The sequence below is a fragment of the Alligator mississippiensis genome, chromosome 9 (genome assembly GCF_030867095.1).
Source record: "Alligator mississippiensis isolate rAllMis1 chromosome 9, rAllMis1, whole genome shotgun sequence".
Taxonomy (NCBI): Eukaryota; Metazoa; Chordata; order Crocodylia; family Alligatoridae; genus Alligator; species Alligator mississippiensis.
In genome coordinates, this window is record NC_081832.1 from 47,166,181 (window position 1) to 47,181,330 (window position 15,150).

The 15,150-nt window shown below is 45.7% G+C and overlaps 1 long non-coding RNA gene across 1 annotated transcript; it reads left to right on the forward strand.

Annotated features, from left to right (window-relative positions):
- Positions 1 to 8,689: 8,689 nt before the first annotated feature.
- On the forward strand, positions 8,690 to 12,860 carry LOC132243393 (uncharacterized). The gene is made up of 3 exons (XR_009454927.1): positions 8,690 to 8,850; positions 10,592 to 10,665; positions 12,719 to 12,860. It is a non-coding gene; the product is annotated as an uncharacterized LOC132243393 (long non-coding RNA).
- Positions 12,861 to 15,150: the final 2,290 nt, after the last annotated feature.

A 15,150-nucleotide genomic window follows, 5' to 3' on the forward strand; every position in this document is an offset into this window, starting at 1 on the left:
TTCTGCGGGCCGTTAGGGCCGCCCTCCCGACAGAGGCAGTGACCGCCCTGGAAGCCCATCTCCAGACTCGCCGGCCCCTGCCCACCGCAGACACCGCAGAACACGCCTTCCCACCGCTACCCGTCATCCCAGCGGTACCCGGCGAGCTGGCCGAGCGGCCCAACACGCTGCTCAGGCTCCCGGTGCCCCCCAGCAGCAATACGGGCTGCCCTTTTGGCGCCCTGCCCCGCAAGGGCCTCTACATGTGGGTGGTGCGCACCCGGCACAGCCAGGTGCTGGCCGGCTGCCCTGACACCGCGTGGCGGCGGCACCTGGCGCGGCCCGAGACCCCGGCGTGGCGCACGCTGTATAAGGTGCCCATCGCCAAGAAGACCGGCGACCTGCAGTGGCGGCTCGTGCACGGCATCCTGGCCACCGGCACCTTTGTGCGTCACTTGGACCCAGCGGCCTCGGCGGCCTGCCCCTTCTGCCCGGGGGTGCTGGACGAGGACATTTTCCACGCGTTCCTCGACTGCCCCCGGCTGCAGCCTCTCTTTGCCGCCCTGGGCGCACTGCTTCGGGTACTGGGCCGAGACTTCTCCGAAGACGCCTACGTCCACTCCTTTCCATACCGGGCGGCCGAGCGGGCCACGGTCAGCCTGGCCAACTTCCTGCTGGGCCAGGCCAAGATGGCCACCCTGAAGAGCCGGCGAAACCAGCTCACCGGCACCGGGATGGTCGACGCCCTGCAGCTCTTCCGCCTGCTGGTGCGGGCCTGCCTCTCGCTTGAGTTTGAGCACGCTGTCCTCCGGCGGACCGTGCCCGCCTTTGAGGAGCGCTGGGCCCTCGAGGGGGTGCTGTGCCGAGTCGAGGCGGGACGCCTGATCCTCGTACTGTGATGTCACCGGCTGCTCAAGCCGCAGAGACGCGTCAAGCGGGCCGAGGCCCTGGACTTTTGCTCGTGCGGGTCGACCCCGGAGGCCTCCATGGGTGTCCCTGCTGGCAGAACTGTAAATACTGTAAATAGTCCTTATGTGCATTGTGTTGTTTTTTTTTCTCTAGAGTGTACGGGCAGGCCTTGCAGGCCATGAGCCCAGGCCTTGTCCATGAGGCCCAGAGCTTCGGGCATCCTTGTACATGCTCTTTACTGGCTCCGAGTTATCACCCTCCGGGGAATAAAGGTCTCTTAAAAGTCAAAAGTCTTTCTTTCTTTCTTTCTTTTTTTTTTTAATCCTTGTTCTATAGTAGTATAACTGGACAAAATTTAATTGAAATCAACAGTCCATTAACTCAAGCAAAGAATTTGACCCAAAATATTCCTGATCTATACTTATGGGTCTGATATTTTTGCTAATTACATTACAAGAAATCACGATTGTAAAGATATATGTGTAGAAAGCTGGTTTAAGTGATGGGAGAATCAGGCCTTATCCACAACATTTGGTGGGCTGACATTGCACATAGAGCTGGGTGGGAGAAAATACCCAATTCTGCAACGATTTTAAAGATTTAAAAAATATTTTTCTGTACAGAATTGGGACAAATAGTCAATGTTTTACTACAAGGGTGTCCAATAGGGCTATGTAAAACACCATCGTTTCGTTTCGATGTCCCTTTCACCACTTCAAAGGGACAGTGTTTCATTTTGTTGTTTCGTTTCCTCTCGAAGCACTGTTTCATTTTGTCAAAACTGTTTCACTGTTTTGATGCCTTTTGACATATTGCCCATAGGCTACAATGGGGAATCATGAAAATACCTAAAACTTTGTCATTTCTTGCCTGATTCAGATGAAAATTACAGGGATGGTAGTCCCTTCTGAGGGCATGAAGCAGCCAAGTTTCAAAGAGATAGGTGCAGAGGTTTCCAGGAAACAGCACCTCAAACTGTTCAAAGCACGACTCCTGACACTTGCCGGCAGTGACAGCCTCCTCTCATCTAGTGCACTTACCTGGGGGCCTGCCAGACTCCTCCTGGTGCTGCAAGCCCCCAGATCTGTGTGCCAGATGACAGGAGTGTTACCAGATTTGCCCATCATTTTGTGGTGCACTCATTTATTAGGGTATGTTTCTGGGGTCTCTGTAATTTTATCAATGTGCTGCTTGTGTTACTTGTGTTTCAATAATGACTGTATCTCTCCCTTCTGCAAGTCATTTCCCCCAATGGAGCTATCTTGCAGGACTCAGTTTCAATGGGGCTGGGTTCCTCCAACCACCGAATCAGTCAAACAGATATACGCACATACACACACAGATTAACAGGGCACGCCTGAGTCAGGCCAAGTTATTCAGCAACAGGCTGACATCCTCATGTGTCTTGAGCCCAGTTCATCCTTTATTTCAGCAGGACAATAATAAATGCAGTTAGACACACACACACACACACACACACACACACACGCTAACTGTACATCTGAGCAGGCTGGGTCTGATCAGCACTTCCAGCTGATACCTTCATGTGCCTCAAAACTCAGCACGTCCTAATCTCTTGTCACAATGGTCCTAGTAATAAGTCCCTTGTTGAGCAGACCCCACCATAGTTTTTGGGAATTACAGGGATCTTTGACTTAGGTAAAAGAAGCGTTGCTGCAGAGCAAATGTGGAGATCAAGGGGAAGGAAGAGTAAATGAGGTTCACAGAGAGAGTATAACAACCAGCTTGACCATAACAGTTATTTATTGCCAGGTATATGAATTTATGATGATACCGGTAGTAACAGGCATACAAGATAGACAAATAAAACAGTTACAATATTACATAGTTTCAGTTAGGTATTTGGGGAAGTCTAGCTCAAGTTTGATCAGCAAAAGTCAGGATTAGAGAGCTGTGCCTGGAGTAAGAGAATAAAAGTCAGGTTCCAGGAGTCAGAGAGAGAGGGAGAGGGAGAGAGAGTTGGGGTCTCACCACTCAGCAAAGCTTGAACCAGTCAAGGTTCCCAGGTATTGTTGGAGCTCGCAGATGGGCAGAGCCCTCAGCATGATCAATGGAGGGATTCCAGGCATAAAAGGAGTGGAACTGGTGCAGCTTTTGGATCCAAGCACCAGGACAGAAACTTGAGCTTGGGTAGGGGTTTTTGTAGTGAACTAACAATGGCTGAAGGGAGAACACTAGGTTTGTTTATGGGTAAACGATGGATCATATGCTGGATAATAAGAACTGATGACTCCTGGCTATGGATGGCATTACTCTGAGGGAGCTCACAATACAGACAGGCAGATTCAGTGTTTTGGATACCAATAAAGGAGTCATTATTAGAATTGGTCTGATAAATGCTGAGCTGGCTGTGTGCAGATGTGGGTTGATTACCATTTGGAGCAGGGATCCCCCCATCATGCAGTGCTCCCCTGTTTCTGTGGTACCAGAATTCATTGCGGTCCTTGCCTTGGAATCTGTTCTCCATCCTGAATGCTAATGAAGGTGCTTTCTTGTCCCATCTCCCATTTAAATGAGTTGCCATCTGGTTCCACCTCTGATGTAAATGAGACATGGGGAGTTGCTTCACTCCTATCACCCTTGTCTGGAGGGCTTTAGGTGTGTCTCCCACTGCATCTTCATTGTTTTTTGTAAGTCCTTCCTCTAATCAGTTGTTGTTCAGGCAGAACTGGGGGGGGGGGGGGGGGGGAGTCCTTTGTGAGTCAGACAGGCTGCACACTGTGCCAGGGTTCCCCAAGAACACAGAGCTGACAGGTAAGAGGAGACTGGCTCTGGGCACAGCTCACACCCAGCATGGGACGATTGATGCTGCCACCAGACTCCAACAGTAGAGGCAGCCTCCTGTCATCTGGCATGCAGATCCAGGGGCCCGCACCCCCAGGAAGACACTGGGCTGTGCCAGACTCCTCCTGTGGGTGCAGGCCGCTGGATTTGCAGACCAGATGACAGGAGGCTGCCATGCTGCCTGGGAGTGTTCTTGGGGAACCCTGGCACAGTATGCAGCCTGTCTGACTCACAAAGGACTCCCCCTTCCAGCCTCCCCCAGCTCTGCCTGAGCAGGGAAAATTGATGCTGCTGCTGATCCCAGGCAGCAGAGGCAGCTGTCTCTCATCTGGCATGCAGATCTGGGGGCCCACAGCCCCATGGAGCTCAGCCTGGCAGCGGGAGGGGGGAAAGCATCCTGCTGCTGGGCTATGGGGCTGTGGAGCCAATCGGCAGGCAGCCCAGCGGTGGGAGGTGGGGAGAGCCAGGGCTGCACTCTGCCTCCCGCCACTGGGCTGAGTGTTTGTTAAGTGTTTTATGTCAGGTTGGTCAGGCATGGCTTGCCCTTGGTGAATCCATGCTGACTGTTCCTAATCACTTTCTTCTCCTTCAAGTGCTTAGAAATGGATTCCTTGAGGACCTGCTCCATGATTTTTTCCAGGGAATGAGGTGAGGCTGACCAGTCTGTAGTTCCTTGGATCCTCCTTTTTCCCTTTCTTATATATGGGCACTATATTTGCCAACCATTTGGGACCTCTCCTGATTGCTGTTAGTTTTCAAACATGATGGCCTGTGGCTCTGCAATCACATTGGCCAACTCCCTCAGCACCTTCAGGTGGATCCCGTCTGGCCCCATGGACTTGTATATGTCCAGCTTTTCTAAATATTTTTTAACCCATATCCATTCTCATGAAACTGTAAAAATTGTTGTTCTCATGGGGTAACTTGTTACCCCGCAATTCAACATTGTTGGTCTCTTGGGGTAACTTGTTTCCCACCCACATGAACAAAATGGAATCAGTGACAACAGTATAAATGCACCAAAAACTATTTATTAAAAATACAGATTGTTTAAAAGAGTATTTATGATGATTTGAACCCAAAATATTATTTAACTAGAACTATGAACAAAATTTAAACTTTTTTTAGAGTTTCAAAACATGAATGAACAATTTGCTAAGTTTGCAAGCTAACAATTAATTCCAAAAACATTTCCTAACTGTTTGAACTAAATATTACATTCCTCACAAAGCATCAGTGATGTACTGTGGTGCACACAAGCAAATCGCTTACAATCTTTCCATTGTTTCCAGGTTTTACAGTCATCTGTCCTTGGACAAAAAGCATAACATCCACTCATGCTTGCAGAAGATTCTAGTGGGGTGTGTTGTGGCAATTTATAATTTAGGGCATTCATACCAGACTTGACAGGCTTAGATAGATTACATGTATCCATCATTCTTTGTTTTATTTGTCCGTCGATCAACTGTTCTCTAAGCTCCTGCAAAAAAAAGTGCCATCTTCTTAAATGTGATCTTTGCTTGCAGTTTGCGTTGTGGCAATGGCAACCACATCCAGCATATTGAAAAATAGTGTCATGGGCCACCTGTTGATTTTCCATCTGCAGGTGGTCATATGGACTAAGTGGTCAAGGGTATCCACCCCATCCTTGTTTTTATTGTAGTCATGGATGATGTCCGGGTTTCTTTACTCTCCACCCACTGTCAGGTCATGGTGCATGCTTGACAGCAATAGCACAACTTTGGACTTCTTGGGAACATAGGAAACTAGGGTCAGTCCCCCATCAAAAGCAAAAATGGATGAAAAAATTTCTCTTCTTCAATTTGCTTGCATTTTGTTTGGGATATTAACCGTGTTTTTCCAAATCGTCCCCACATAGGTCAAGTCCTGCTGTAGCAGTCTTTCTTCCAGGTCAGTACTTGTGAAGACATTCTCACCCACAATATTCCTTCCTGTCTTGTACCAGGGATGAATCAGTTTTTCAATGACCTGGGTATCAAGATTACCTTGGTATGGAGCTTCTGGTTGCTTGCTCAGGTAGATGTCTCCAGATGGGGGGGAATGATGTTGCCGCATCACAGCAACACCAAATTCTCAAGCCATATTTGGCAGGCTTGCTGAAGGGACAGAGACCCCTGAACACAATGAACTGCTCATCAACCATCAGGTATATTCCTGTAATATACCATTTTTCTGAGCTGCTCCACAAGTTGTGTCCAAATATATCTGAAGGCAGTAAGCTTGTCCACATCTCTCCTTTCCTTACGTGTCAGTTTGTTGTCAAATCCCAGGTAGTTGGTGATTTGATGGAATCCTTCTAAATTCATGGTGGCACGGAAGCAAGTATGCCTGGTGTGTTGCTCCCACAACTTCTCCAGTGCCTTGTGACCACTGTGGTATAGTCCACTCAGCAGTAGGAGGCCAATATAGGCTTTCAGCTCTGTTTCGTCCAGCTTTTTCCATTCCTTTTTATTTTTAGGATGGCTATCATTCCACTCCCTGAATCTTCTTTCTGCCTCTCTGTTTGTTTCTTATCATAACAGTCAGGTTATCTTGTGAGAGAGACAGGTGGAATGTTTCCACCACTGTGTCTTTATTACTTTCTCTTGTTGGCTCAGCACTTTCATGGACTATGTCCTTGGCTGTTCTCCAATGATGTATTAGCTGTGGACTTTTCCCCACATTCTGCCATTCCTTCCTCTAAAGGTGTCGTCATCTGCAATGTTTTCTGGGGGTGGTGGCAGTGGTCCTGCTCCACGTCCTGCTGTAGCTCTCTTCGGTCTTCCACGGCAGCCCCAGATTGGTCCTCTTCCCTTCCCCACTGGAAGTGTTGGCATCACTTCTGCTTGTGGCACCAACTCCTCCTCATCTGATAAAGATGAATCTTCCATAGACACATGGTCTTCTTGCTCTGAAGTATCTCCCATGTCTGGAACAAAGTCAGCATCCTCACTGTCTTGGGATAAGTTTTCATCAGTGGATGTGTCATTGTCAATCCCAGTTACCTGTGCAAGACAGGCTTCAGCATAGAATATGTGCTGCCTTCTCATCCTGGACTGCAGAAACAAAAGAAAAAATTGATTACTGCTGAATGCATATAAATAATCAAAGACAAGCCTGTCCACCTATGCTGTCACAGAAGCAATTCCGCCCTGCCCTATGGCAGCACAGGTAGCACCCTCTCCTCCTGGGCGCAGAAGCCAGAGACCAGCATCCATGCTTTGCAGGTAAGCCAAATGTAGGTGGATGCTGTTTGGAAACCTCACATGCAGGGGCTTATTGAGAGCAGGTGAAAGGAGCATGGGGCAGGGGCAGGGTGTCAAGGCCTTACCCTTGAGTAGGACTCCATAGTAAACATGTATTGCAGCATGATGTTCTATTTCTTTTCTGTTGTTCCTTTGCTCCTTGTCCTCACTTCCATCAAAGGCAGGGCAAACTATCTTGAATGTTATGAAAAGGGCAGGTGAGTAGGAGTTCTGCCATGAGAAAAGAGAGTAGAGGTGGATTTGGGTGTGACATAGGGTTTTTTTTGACAAAGGGCAGGGTGTTTTGATGATCTTGCAGCCTGTAAACAAGGTGGTTAGCAAAAGGGATTACCACATCTTCTGCAAAAGCAGAGTGGAGGATGGCCATCCATTAGCTACTATGGATACCTAAAATGGACATGAATGAGGTGTGAATAAATATTGACTTCAGATGCATCCACCCAAAGTGGTCAAACAGGTCTAGGCCTGTCATTTATATAGAAGTTGAATTGGGGTAACAAGTTACTCCAATGCGTTAACATGGCCTTGGGGCAAGTTGTTACCCCATATGGAAAAACACATTCACACCTGGGGTAACATGTTACCCTGGGCAGTTTTTCATTCACAGAGATCAAATTATTCATGTAAGCTGGCTGTTCTTTGGGGCTATTGTGCACTGTGGTGCCAGTGACAATGTCCTAAAAAGAATTTTTTTTAGAATTAATTAACTTTAAGATACTGTACAAAATATGCATCTGGGGTAGGAAATTACACCATGGGAACTTATGAAGGTTAACCTGTTCTTTTGCCACAGTTGGCTGCTCACCTCCTCCCCAAACTGTGCTGCCAGGTGCAGTAGTCTGGGAGCTGATCTTGCCTGTGAAGACTGAGGTGAGAAAGGCATTGAGTACTTCAGTCTTTTCTGCATCCTCAGTCACTAGGTTGCCTCCCCCATTCAGCAAGAGACCCACACTTTCCCTGACCCTCCTCTTTTACTGACATATTTGTAGAAACCCTTCTTGTTACCCTTCACATCTCTAGCTAGCTGCAACTCCACTTGCACTTTGGCCTTCCTGATTTCATCCCTGCTTGCCTGAGCAATACTTTTATAGTCCTTCCTAGTTGTTTGTCCAAGTTTCCACTTTCTATAAGCTTCCTTTTTCTGATTTTGCTCACTGAAGATTTCTCTGCTAAGCCAAACTGGTCTTCTGCTGTACATGCTAGTCTGCCTGCTCATCAGGATGGTTTGTTCCTGAACTCTCAGTAAGGTTTCTTTGAAGTACAGCCAGCTCTCCTGGACTCCTCTCCTCCTCAGCCTGGCTTCCCGGGGGATCCTGCCCATGAATCCCCTGAGTGAGTCAAAGTCTATTTTTTCTATGTCCAGGGTTCTTACTCTACTGCTCTCCTTTTTTCTTTTCCTCAGGATCCTGAACTCAATCATCTTGTGGTCACTGCTGCCCAAGTTGCCATCCACTACTACATTCCCCACCAATCCTTCCCTGTTTGTTTCTCCTCCCATTCCTTATCTTGTCTCTTTAGACCAGTGGTTCTCAACGTATTTGCCATAGTGGGCCACATTTGCAGCTGTCATTGTGTTATGTGGGCTGCATCCACACAACTTACTTCCAGTTTATTTAAAAAACGTGTTGTATGTGCTATCTGACAGTAATGAAATACAAATCCATATTCTGTAATACCTATCATTTCTACACTCTCAAATGTCTTTACTTATTTTTTTTTAACAGGATGACACATGGGCCACAGCAGTGTACTGATTGGGCTGCATGCAGCCTGAAGGTTGAGAACCACTGCTTTAGCCTATAGGGTCTTTGAGACTGGGACCATCTCTGATAGCATGCTTATGGATTATCTGGAGGCTAACACTAAGAGACACTAGTCTTGATTCTGGCCTGTAAGTACTATTGTAATACTAATATATGCAAACCACATAACATACCTGACACAAGAACAAGCAAATTAAAAGTGTACCCTACCTAACAATTCATGCCCTCTACTCCTTCACTCAGAGATGTGGAACTACATGTTCCAAGCCTATATGTGTCACTAGGCATATGGCAAATTTCCAACAACACTGTCCTCCCAACCTCCCAGTGGGAGGCAGAGTTAGGGATGTAAAGTGTAGTCTGTCATGTATGATGGTTGTGTTTAGTGAAGCCTGCTTCTCTAAGCAGAGTAGAGAAATAAAAATGTAAGGTTGAAACTTGAAAAGATTGCCATTATACGTCTTTTCTGATAAACGTAGTTATTATATAGAAAAATTAAACAAGCATATAGAACACCTTCTTTGTGGTCAGGAAGATCCAGTAAGAAGCTGGGTTAGCTGGGTTTGGGCCTGGAAGAAATATTGTTATGTTAGAATATCCCCTACTGAGATAAGCCTCATTGGTAGGAATTCTCTAAACTGACTCTACACAAAGCTCAATTTTTCTCATCCAAAGTTTCTTTTTAACATGATTAAATGCTTGGCTGGAATTTGAACCAATGCTAAGTACTGTTCCTTAGTAAACAACAAATTGCTTATTTTTTTCAGAATCTTAGCCCAAGTAAGTTTGCAGAGTAAGAAACAACAAAATAAATTATGTTCCTAGGGCTTTCTATCAAATATTTCAGTCACCAGGGTCCCATAGATATGAAACTTTACATAAGGACACAAGTTTCCTGGTACCATAAAGTTAAAATGCTTGTCACTGGTATGCAGAGATCAAAGTTCTGTCCTGATCCAAGTAGCCCACTAGTAAGGCACACAAGGGAATGATGTGGCCAACATCACATCTGTTTTCTACTGACACCATAACTCAAATGGCCAGGTACTAGGTCTGTGTGAAGTGGCTAATATTTGCTTTGGATTCAGATTCAGCCGATTTGGGGGACAGTGCCCTACACTGGCCCTGCCATGAGCCCCCAGGAGCCCCAACAGCCACTGCAGCAGCCAGTGAGTGCGGGAGGTTTTTTTTATTTTTTTAAAGAACTGGGAGCTGGGGCCAGGTGGGGCAGTCATGGTGGGTGGCGGGGGGAGCTGGGAGAGCAGGTGGGAGCTGGGTGGCATTCGGGGGGGCTGGGGGAGCAGGCAGGGGATGGGGCCTGACAGGGGTCCCCCCACGGTCCCCTCCCTGCTCCATCAGCCCCTCTCCCCCACTTATTGGCATGGAGTCCGGGTCCAGCTCCGTGAAGTGGCCAGCGGGGGCTGTCGAAATCTGAAAACTCTCCGAATCTTTTCTGAATCAATTTGGAGAGCTTCAAATGATTCAGACCTTTTTATTTGTCTCCTGATTCGGTTCGGATTTGGAGATTCAGCTGCTGAATCAGGCCAAATCTCCTCCAAATCGAATCAGCACTGAAGCTTCACACAGCCCCACCGGGTACCCATTTGCAACTGAACTGACTGGGAGTAGCTGTTAGAAAAAGTCCAGGCCAGCACTCAAACTCATGGCTGTGGATACATACAGCAATACTTTACTCAGTTTGCTCTCTTACCCCTTTGGTGTGCAAAACTAGGTTGGAAATGTCAGAAACATCTTGCAGGATTTTAGAAACCTCTGCTTTTTGTACTTCCTGTTTCTGAGTAGTCTGACATTATTGTGAAAAAATGTATTTTTCATTGTATTTAATCCCTCCTTTTTTCTTTTTTTTAGGATTAGGAAAGACTTGTGTGACACTTGGCACCTGAATCTCTGCATTTTCACTGTACAACACAGGCAACAATTCTGTAAGTTTTCCCCACCCATTCTTGTACTGCTGACAACAAATTACTTGAATTTATTAACATTAGTTGCAATGATATAGGCTTTTCCTTCTCTGTAGGCAATATTACCCAACACAACAGTTAATAGGCAATAGCAAACCATCAACTTGAACGGGATGCACTTTAATTTATTTTCTTTAAACTGAGATAAATGATTCTTAGTTTGTTGGTTAACAAATAGTGCAAAACATATGCTGAATGGTTTCACTAATGTGCTTCGGCCCTGACCCAGAGGGTGCAAGGATAATGCAGTATCTACTGTTAGTGTCAACAAGGGCACCAGTTAGCATCATTTGTAGTGTTGGTTCCATGATGTGGATGGCTAACCACTGAGAACAGGACAAAGACTGCCACCTAATTTATATGTATTACTGAATAACCTTCAGATAGCAATGATATTCTGTCACTAGGAACAAGGAAGCCAATTATTTTCAATTGTAGAGATAGTTTGCTGACATGGGCAGCTAACCAGTGAGACCTGGGGGTGGCAAGCAGTGTATTTATGTATGTTACTGAATAGCTGTCACATGGTAGCAGTGTTCTATACGCACTTCCAATCAGGGTGGATTTAACCTGGTGACACAGTGGTAAACTATCATATAGCACAGAAGCGCAAAGATAAGTGAACACTGATAGTACCAGTAAGTAAAATCATAAGTGATTTGAATCTCAGAAAAACTGGGGTTCAAATTAGTTTTTTTCTATCAAGAGTGGAACACTTCTTTTTCTTTTAGGAAACCAGAAGGATTTTTCCTGGGCTGACTTCTTTAGTCTTTTGTTGTAGTTCAGAAATGTCCCACTCAAATAGGGAAGATACCAGGGGATGCAAGAGGGAAAATTGAATTACAGGTGAAGTAAAGTGAGATGGATACAAATATTAAAACAGGATCAATATTATGCATTGTTAAAGCACACAAGTCTCAAGTAAGGGTTTAGAGTAACAAAATGATCTTTCCATATGTGTTTACATATTCCCCAGTTGTTTTTCACCAGTTTTGTGTGCAGTGCAGTTCCCCCACACAAGGTTAAAGATCACAATAATGTTATATCTAGGCAGCAAAATATCCCTTGTGTGGGAAGTAGTATATAATTGCAGTAATACCACAAAGAGATGTCACATCTGTTAACATACTAAAGAGAATTGCTTTGCTGGCTTCTGTTCTGGAGATGAAGTATTGATTCTTTTGTGCACTGCCAAAATGCCACAAACTTGACTGCAGGTCACTGATCTGAAAAGTGTGGAAAAAGTGGCTCTATGTTTGACCTGAGTGTAAGGAGTGGATTATACAAACAATACAGTTATGATGGTTTCGGTGAGAGGGATCTAAACTAAATTTCCCCAGTGGCTTGGTTGTTATATTCCTTGTTACTGTAAGTTATGTTAAAATACTGAGGTATAGTAAGGGAACCTAAAACCAGATCCTAAATCCTTATTTGGGATCTTCAAGGAAGGAAGGATTTCTGGCACTCTGAAGATCTATAGAGTATTGCCAACCATTTGGCCACCTTTCTTGAAGATCTCGGCATAAGATCTAGGGCTCAGTTCTGCACTCCCTTACATGAATGGAAATCTAATTATTCCAATTACACTGGGATTAGAATACAAATTGTGACAAACTACTTAACTTAATCTTTAGTGCATTCAGTCTGAGTGATCTCTGGGACTCTCCTGTATGCAGGCACAACATCGACCTGGACCTGTGTCATCTATAGTTCTCTTTAGCATTGGGCACATAGTGAAAATGTGAATAAGTGTGAACTATAAGGCTAATATGAAGCCACATTCATAGCCTGGTACAAAGGAAGACTTGCCCCACTTCAGTTTGCATAATACAGTGACTTAAGTACCAAGGCTAATGACCTAGTTGCAGAATTCAGCTAGACTGGGTCTCGCTACAGCAGGAAGACTCTGGCCTAACAGGCATACTGGATTCACTTGTATAAACATTGATGTAATTGGTATGCCATGTTGCAAACAAAGGTTAATAACATTGCAGTTCTTCTTTTGGTCTAACAGGGATGTTGGGCTCAGGAGGACCTTTCAGTGAGGAGTAGCTTAAATAGTGAACCCATTCAACCATGAAAACATCCGAGTGATGAATGTGTATTACATTTTTACCTGTTTGTGCTGTCATGGTACCATTGTCTGAAACAATAAAACCAGGGATACAAGAAATACAATGACTCCTCCAAGACATTCAGTGCGAGTTCTTGTCTGCTGTCTTTCACAGACTAGTTTGCTGGGAGCAGCATGCTTCCTGATGTTGGGTGGTTTGGAACAGGCCAAAGTGGGATGTCAGAATGACAAATTGCTGCAGGTGCTCTGACAGACACACATTAACCTGCTGGTTCACAGATTAACAGAGATGATACTAGAACTCCTTTGGGCTCTTTAATGAGGTCTCTTGTGAACACATAGAACAGGCTTTGTATTGTCCTATAGTGCATCTTGCTAGATGGAAGAAAGATCCAAGAAGGACCACAGGGATGTGGACTGATTCCAGACATAGAGTTAAAGAACATGTTTATTGCTGGGAGCCAACTCCACTTATTTCCCCATGTTTCACATAGTAATATAGTGATATTTCCATTGTGAATGCCCTGTACTATAGGTGGCTCATTTATATCTAGTGTACCTATATTTTCTAGTCTTAATTTTATACAAGCTCAGCAGTGAGGAAAGGAACATTTCCTTGGCTCATTCAGCCAAGGAAGCTATATTTGTGTATTTACTTTTACTCTTAATTTTTTCTGTGCTTTCCCTTTACCCTCATTGGTAGCAACGAAGATGCAAGAAACAACATAACTGTAAAGAAGCCTTGTTTAACTCTGCTTGCCCTGCATGAATGCCTTCCTTTTTTATGCACAAGTCTTATTAGTTTTTTCATTATCTTCTTCAGTTATCATGGGAAAAGGTGGGTGCAGGGACTTTGTGTCTGGACTATAAATTTTAATGACCATTTTACAAGCCTCCTGTAGGGTAAAATAGAAACAAAAGCTATGTGCAAAGAAAAGTGGTGCTTTTCTTAGTGTTTTGTGCAGATGTATTGTTGGGTTCCTGTGTCTGACTTTCACTTTGAGTTTAACATACAAACAACCCTAAAACTGCCAGTGACACTCAGTCAAAACCACCAAGTCTCACCTGGTTTCACCTCTAAACCATGAGAAGCTATAAATCCCCAGCTGTGATTTTGATGTGAATCTATAAATCACAGCCCTGGTTCACTTGAAACTAGGCCCAAAACCACTAAAAATTGGGCCCAGCTTTGCTCTAAAAGTTCATGAGTGAGTTTTCTTTTTTGTTTTTCCTTTTTTTTTTTTTAAGAAAGCAAACTTGTTCTGTATTTTGAGCTTGTAGTGAAATATGTAAACTGTCAGTATTCTGGTTAGTTTGAAAACATGTCCCACAGCAGTAAGATTTTCGATTTCATCAACCCAAGACTGACCTAACTTGGGAGACATTTCAGATTGTACAGGGTTCACATGTCACATCCCCAAGCTCTTTTCCTTTACAGTATGTCCCAGGGGCATAAGTGCGGGAGGCACGCAACCCCAGAGAGTAAACCACGAAAATAAAGATTACTTACTTGCTTTAGGGCTCCGGAATCCAGAGGAGGGACGCCAACAAGAGAAACCCACACGGTTTGTCAGCCACACTTATATACAGCTGGGGCTGGTGAGTGCTGTCATGGACAACCACTGGCTGGCCGAGATAAAAGCTGACACCAGCTAGGAGCCGGGGAGAGCAAGAGACGCAGGAGAGGCTGTGGATGCTCTCCATGCTGGTGGCGGTCAGTGCCGGCACAGCAAGAAAAACACCTATTGGGCATGGATGCCCAGGCAGCAACGGCTGCTGAAGAACCTCACACCAGCCACAGGCAGCACTGGTGTGTGGGAAGAGACCCTGTTTCTGGAAGAACGGAGAGAAGATTTTGGAAACTCCACACCCCGGGCATGCACGGACTGAATTAGCCACAAGGCAGAATTACAGGAAGCCCTCAAGTAGGGCAGAGAGCAGCACAGCATCGGTGGAAGCAGATAGGCACAGACTCTAAAGTACAGCCAGTTTAGTAAGGCTGTCTAACCTGATCTTTAGTTGTTCTCCCATACCTGCATTTTCTTCTTTTTCTTTCCTGTGCAGTTCTCCCCTTTCGTTTCTGTGGAGCCTGTGCCTCGCTCCGCCTGGCCTATCGGGGTGTGGCCCCTCCCCTCAACTCGCCTGCCACGACTTGGATGTACTCGATTACATTCAGAGGGGTCTCCAGTGGAGATCTTTATCCTGGGTGGGACCTCCCGATAGACGGTGTTACTCACGGTTACCGGACGCGGTGATCCACGGGGCTCCGCCTCCCCTACACCCCGTCCACACGCCAACCGCTGGGCGATGTTGTCCAGATGTTGCCAGGCCCAGTATGATGGCCCCTGACCGGTTCCCCGGTTCCGGTCATC